We start from the raw sequence: 6,000 nt of genomic DNA on the forward strand, positions 1-6,000 counted from the left end.
ATTACAGTACAATGTTACCAGTGTCATGTCATGGCTGTTCACTCTAGCGTGACACACTCCATGGTCCTGTTGCTTCCAAGAGATCTTCTTCTCCCGCCCTCTTCTATCCTTCTCTCTATTGCTCTTGGATGACCAATGAAGGTGACCTGTCGTCTGTGCAGTGTTATCAAATATCTGCTAACAAAAGGTTGCCTGCTCCCAGAACCATGACTCTGACTGTCTGTGCTCCATCTACAGTCCTCTCTCTGCCAGACAGTGGTGAGAAAGTGCCTGAAAGAATAACTGACCTCAGTATTTCACACGCTAAGGAACTGCTGACAAGAAAAACTGTCTCCTGGGTCTCCTTTCCCCTCTTCATTTCCTGTGACACCGTAGGGTAGGCTTTCATGAACATCATGGGCCCTTATCAGAAACATATGTCCAAAAACCTTCAACACTCAAATATAATATGATTGAAATTGTAGTTTTACTGTAGGGGGATGCACAAATCAATGGCTAATGTACATGGTGGTATTGTTTCAGGTGTGCCTTTGTTAGTACACAATACATTAAGAAAAATCACCCAAAAGTTCATGCTAATCAGTGTAACAGTAATCCCATGCAGCCTTATTTACATGTTGGAACACTGGAACATGAGATGTAATCTACACCTCCGTTAGGATGATAGAAACCCTCATTATTTCCTTTAATGATTTTCTATTATGTCATTATTTCTATACAGCCTACACTTTCTCCTTCTGAACATTTAATGCAAGTGGGGCGGGTGTGGCTTTCTGACAATGATTGCAAGAACAACTGCTGACCGATTTGATGGCTCCAATGCATCACCCCAAAACATCTGCTGTCGCTTGTTAACGCTTGATCTGATTTAATTTAGGCCTAACAGTGCATTTCCACATAACACCATCTGGGCGACGAAACAACTGAGTCCCATTCATTTTCAATGGAGTGAAGTGGGCGGGGATCGTTGGGCGATGTGAGCATGACGTGTGAACAAGGCAGGACAAAAGTTGGTGAAAGTTGAACCTTATGCAAATACTCTGCGATATTGCGATGCTATTGACCAATTGAAGCTCACTGCAGCCCAGCCCTTACTGATACCTAGCACTACCTACCTTGCTTGCTAGCACCAACATGAGGGCGAAGCTACCATGGCTATCCAAATTATCATGTTATGTGGAAATCCCCTCTAAGGGCACTATTCAATCCATAGGTCTGAAGATCCGCTTTATAGTGTGATTGACAATTAAAAGCTATGTTCCCGTGGTTGCGGACACTGCATTAACACTAAACGCTGCATAGGTCGGTTCAATCGGAAAATTACATTTACATTTAACGCGTATCTTCCGCTATATTTCGCAGATATAGATTGAATCCAGAACTAATTGTTATAAGGCTGTTGTTTGTAAATTTAGGATGTCAATTTGAATTTCCCTGTAACACTTTACTCAACACAGTTCTAATTTCATAAAGTCATTATTTTAACTTTTCTGGCAGACACACAGACGTTTTTGTCCTTGATACATGGGTAATCTGTTTCTCAATTTGTCTTAATCGGTGTAAACATATTCCAAGAAACGTTATTTAAAGTTAGCACGCAAAAGGCTATTTAAAGTAAAGTAAAGCCAAGAGTCCCATATGAGTAAGGAGAGTAAACTTTTGCTGCAGCGAGTTGAAACACTCCTGGTTTCCAACATGGCAACAGTTACACAGGAGTGAGCATAAACTGTTACACAGGAGTGAGCATAAACTGTTACACAGGAGTTAGCATAAACTGTTACACAGGAGTGAGCATAAACTGTTACACAGGAGTTAGCATAAACTGTTACACAGGAGTTAGCATAAACTGTTACACAGGAGTTAGCATAAACTGTTACACAGGAGTTAGCATAAACTGTTACACATGAGTTAGCATAAACTGTTACACAGGAGTTAGCATAAACTGTTACACAGGAGTGAGCATAAACTGTTACACAGGAGTGAGCATAAACTGTTACACAGGAGTGAGCATAAACTGATACACAGGAGTGAGCATAAACTGTTACACAGGAGTGAGCATAAACTGATACACAGGAGTTAGCATAAACTGTTACACAGGAGTGAGCATAAACTGATACACAGGAGTTAGCATAAACTGTTACACAGGAGTGAGCATAAACTGATACACAGGAGTGAGCATAAACTGTTACACAGGAGTTAGCATAAACTGTTACACAGGAGTGAGCATAAACTGTTACACAGGAGTTAGCATAAACTGTTACACAGGAGTTAGTATAAACTGTTACACAGGAGTTAGCATAAACTGATACACAGGAGTTAGCATAAACTGTTACACAGGAGTTAGCATAAACTGTTACACAGGAGTTAGCATAAACTGTTACACAGGAGTTAGTATAAACTGTTACACAGGAGTTAGCATAAACTGTTACACAGGAGTGAGCATAAACTGTTACACAGGAGTGAGCATAAACTGTTACACAGGAGTTAGCATAAACTGTTACACAGAAGTTAGCATAAACTGTTACACAGGAGTGAGCATAAACTGTTACACAGGAGTTAGCATAAACTGTTACACAGGAGTGAGCATAAACTGTTACACAGGAGTGAGCATAAACTGTTACACAGGAGTGAGCATAAACTGTTAACTAATAGATAACTAATAGATAACAGCCCTGAGACTCAAAAGAAACCAAGCATCAAAAGAGATCCCTTTGAATGTAGTGTACCAATAATCTCCACACACTTTTGAAAATGCTTACAATATACATGTAACTGATAAAATAAAGGAAACACTTGAGTAAATGAGGGATACACATTATGTTGGTGTTTTCTTTATTTTTGCAGTTACCTGTAGGCTGTAGAGAAAAAATGTGTTTGAATCAACCAGGGTTTCTGTCAATTCCATTTCAATTCAACCGTGATGAGCCCACTGCAGTCGTGATCTGGGTTCTGGGAGAGAAGAACTGCCTCCTTGTCTGGCCCTGCAGGTGCACTCTGGAGAAGAGGAGGAGGTGTGTGTGTGTGTGTCTGTGTGTGTGTGTGTTGAGCTGCAAATCTACCTGAAAAATCTCACAGATGTGTACTGTATTCACACTGACAGGCTGCCAGGCCAGACTGTTAAAACAGCTGTACCTGCTGTAATGGCCCAGTCCCCCAGTCTGCCACAGAATAACAACATACCCTTTTAATGAGGTGAAAACCAAGTGGACTTTTCCTGAGTAGCCTACCCTACTATGTGTAAGGGCATTCATATCCATAATTGCGCTAAGAGAGGCTGGAGCACGTATGCCCTGACTAACTGTCTTGGGCATTAGTACGGTGGGGTTGGGGGGAGTGGTTGCTGTGGTCTGTCAGGTGTCAGGTGGTGTAGCTACATGTCAGTACCTCTGTAATGTGTCATGTTCAAGAGCTGTAGAAGTATGATTGAAGACTTAGGAGAGTCATGGGAGACTAGGCCAACAAGCTCTCAGTTTAACCGCAGAATCTGACTTTTGTCCATAAACGTCAAATTTCGAAAGTTAAGTTTAAGCATTAATTCTGAATGGTTGACGTAAGGATTCAGGTTTGGGATAGGGTTAAAACAAATTGAACACGTGACACTCAGAGCCAGAGCTCACAACTTATGCCCATTCACCATCCCTGTCCACAATGTCCTTGCAAACCCCAAGCCTATTTAATGGTAATAGCGCTCACCATTGCCCCTAGTGGCCAGTTTTGAAGTCATATCCCGATGTCCTGCTTACCAGGACGGATGTCAAATTTCGCAGTGGACCTTGAACAACTTGGCTGGACAAGGCTACCATTCAGGTCACCTCCTGTTCAAGTGTCTATTCGGCCAGCCATAACCCTAACTTGTAGGCTCTAGCTTATACAATGCATTACTTTTATGGACAATACTATACTTCGACAGCCTAGTTTTCACCTGACACAGTGGTCTGAGGTAGCCTAGTGGATAGAGCATTGGGCCAGTAACCGGAAGGTTGATGGATCGAATCCCTGAGCTGACATTCCCAAGTTAAAAAATTTGAAGGCAGTGTTACCAAATACTAATTGAGTGTATGTAAACTTCTGACCCACTGGGAATGTGAAAAAATAAAAGCTGAATAAATCATTATCTCTACTATTATTCTGACATTTCACGTTCTTAAAATAAAGTGGTGATCCTAACTGACCTAAGACAGGGAATGTTAACCCCGGCCTTAAATGTCAGGAATTGTGAAAAACTGAGTTTAAATGTATTTGGCTAAGGTGTATGCAAACTTCCGACTTCAACTGTAAATGCGGAAGACACATTTCAGTTGAATTCATTCAGTTGGACAACTGACAAGGTTTCCACTGTGAAATTCATGGTTTGCAGCCCATATCGGCAGATGCTGGCTTGCAAAGCGTTATATCATTCCTATTGGAATCCAGACAGAATTAGGATATCTAATGACTGAAACTTTTGATCATCCTCAATCTGCAGTTAGAATGACTGCCAAGGTAGGAAGACTGATATATGAGACTACCTAAACCATCTAAACTGGAACAACCATCTCAATAACGGGTGAAATAAGTCCAAACATTTGCAGATTGGATTGGTTTAGAAAAATGTAATCAGAGGGTGGTTTTAACCTTCCAGACTTGGGATTGTATCAACTCACCACCCAAGGCTTTTACTTGCGACATGTTGTTAAATGCACTAAAGAGGAACAATGGGTACAATTGAAGATGTGCATGCTCATCCCCAGAATCGTTTCACTTCATAGTTAAGAACACTATAACAATATGGAAGAAAATGAAATGGATTCTACAAGAACCAATATCACTGCCTAAAAACACACCCATGTGAAATAATCCTTGGATTGCTTTTCAGAATTCACCAATAAATTGGCCCACATGGAAAACTAAAGGCATAGAAACCATAAATGACATGGTAATAGGAAATACAATTATTTCCATGACAGAATTCAAATGCAATTTTGGACTGATTAATGTAGACATTTTCAAATATATGCAGGTTAAAAGTTTTGTATCACGAAATTTCGACCTGAATGCTTTTGGACATCAGAGCAATGTTGAGGGAATCCAATCTGTTAGATAAAGATATTGAAGTGATAGGTAATATATAAAAAGTTTGCAGAGAGCCTATCCAACTGACAATTTAATAGAGAAAATAGAAACTATTGGAAACAACTATTGTAAAAAATAATAATAATATTTTTTTTGTTTTTTTTGTTATTTATCTTTGTGTATTATTAGCTAAATTAATCAGTCAATGTGCATGCAAAAACATACTGTAAATATTAAAGCATTCTAAAAAGCAACCTGCTGCAAAGCATTCTGGGAAATGTGATAATGAGGCCCCTCCAATGTATTTTTCACTCTGAGGGCTCAATTCAACAAAAAAAACTGAAGCGGTTACAGATTTCGCAACATACATTTTAAGGTACTTTCCAGTCGACATAAGCAACAATTACCGTGAATACAGTTTCTGCTCAACTAAAGTGGGAACATTGCCTTTAAATTTCAATCACGCTGTAAAGCTGAATTTCCACAATGCGGATTGAATGGAGCCCCGAGAGAGTTAACGGAAATTAACTCAACACAGTCGAGTAACAACAACACCAATGAACTCCTTAGAGTCGATATCCTCGCCCTGGCGGAAATACATTAGATCCGCCTGTTTAAACTAGATATATCTGTTTTGTTTGCATGGCAGAGCTAAAACGGTGTTTGAATCAGTCTTCTCACGGAAACACAAGTGTCACGGCAGTCATCTGAAGTCAGTACTGCCAACTTCTGTCTGTAGAGTCCGAACAATTTGGGCTACCCACTGATATATGACTCCACCATCGAAAGGTGAGACTCTCACGAACAAGTACATGTCCACAAGCCTCACAAGACTAGTCTGAAGGTAACCCAGTACCAGTTTTAAAGAATTATCTAAGTATATATGGAAGTACTTCAGTGACAAAAAAAGGGATTAAATATGGGTCTCTCAGATTTAGGACAGACACT

The sequence above is a fragment of the Oncorhynchus nerka genome, linkage group LG1, assembly GCF_034236695.1.
Source record: "Oncorhynchus nerka isolate Pitt River linkage group LG1, Oner_Uvic_2.0, whole genome shotgun sequence".
NCBI lineage: Eukaryota > Metazoa > Chordata > Actinopteri > Salmoniformes > Salmonidae > Oncorhynchus > Oncorhynchus nerka.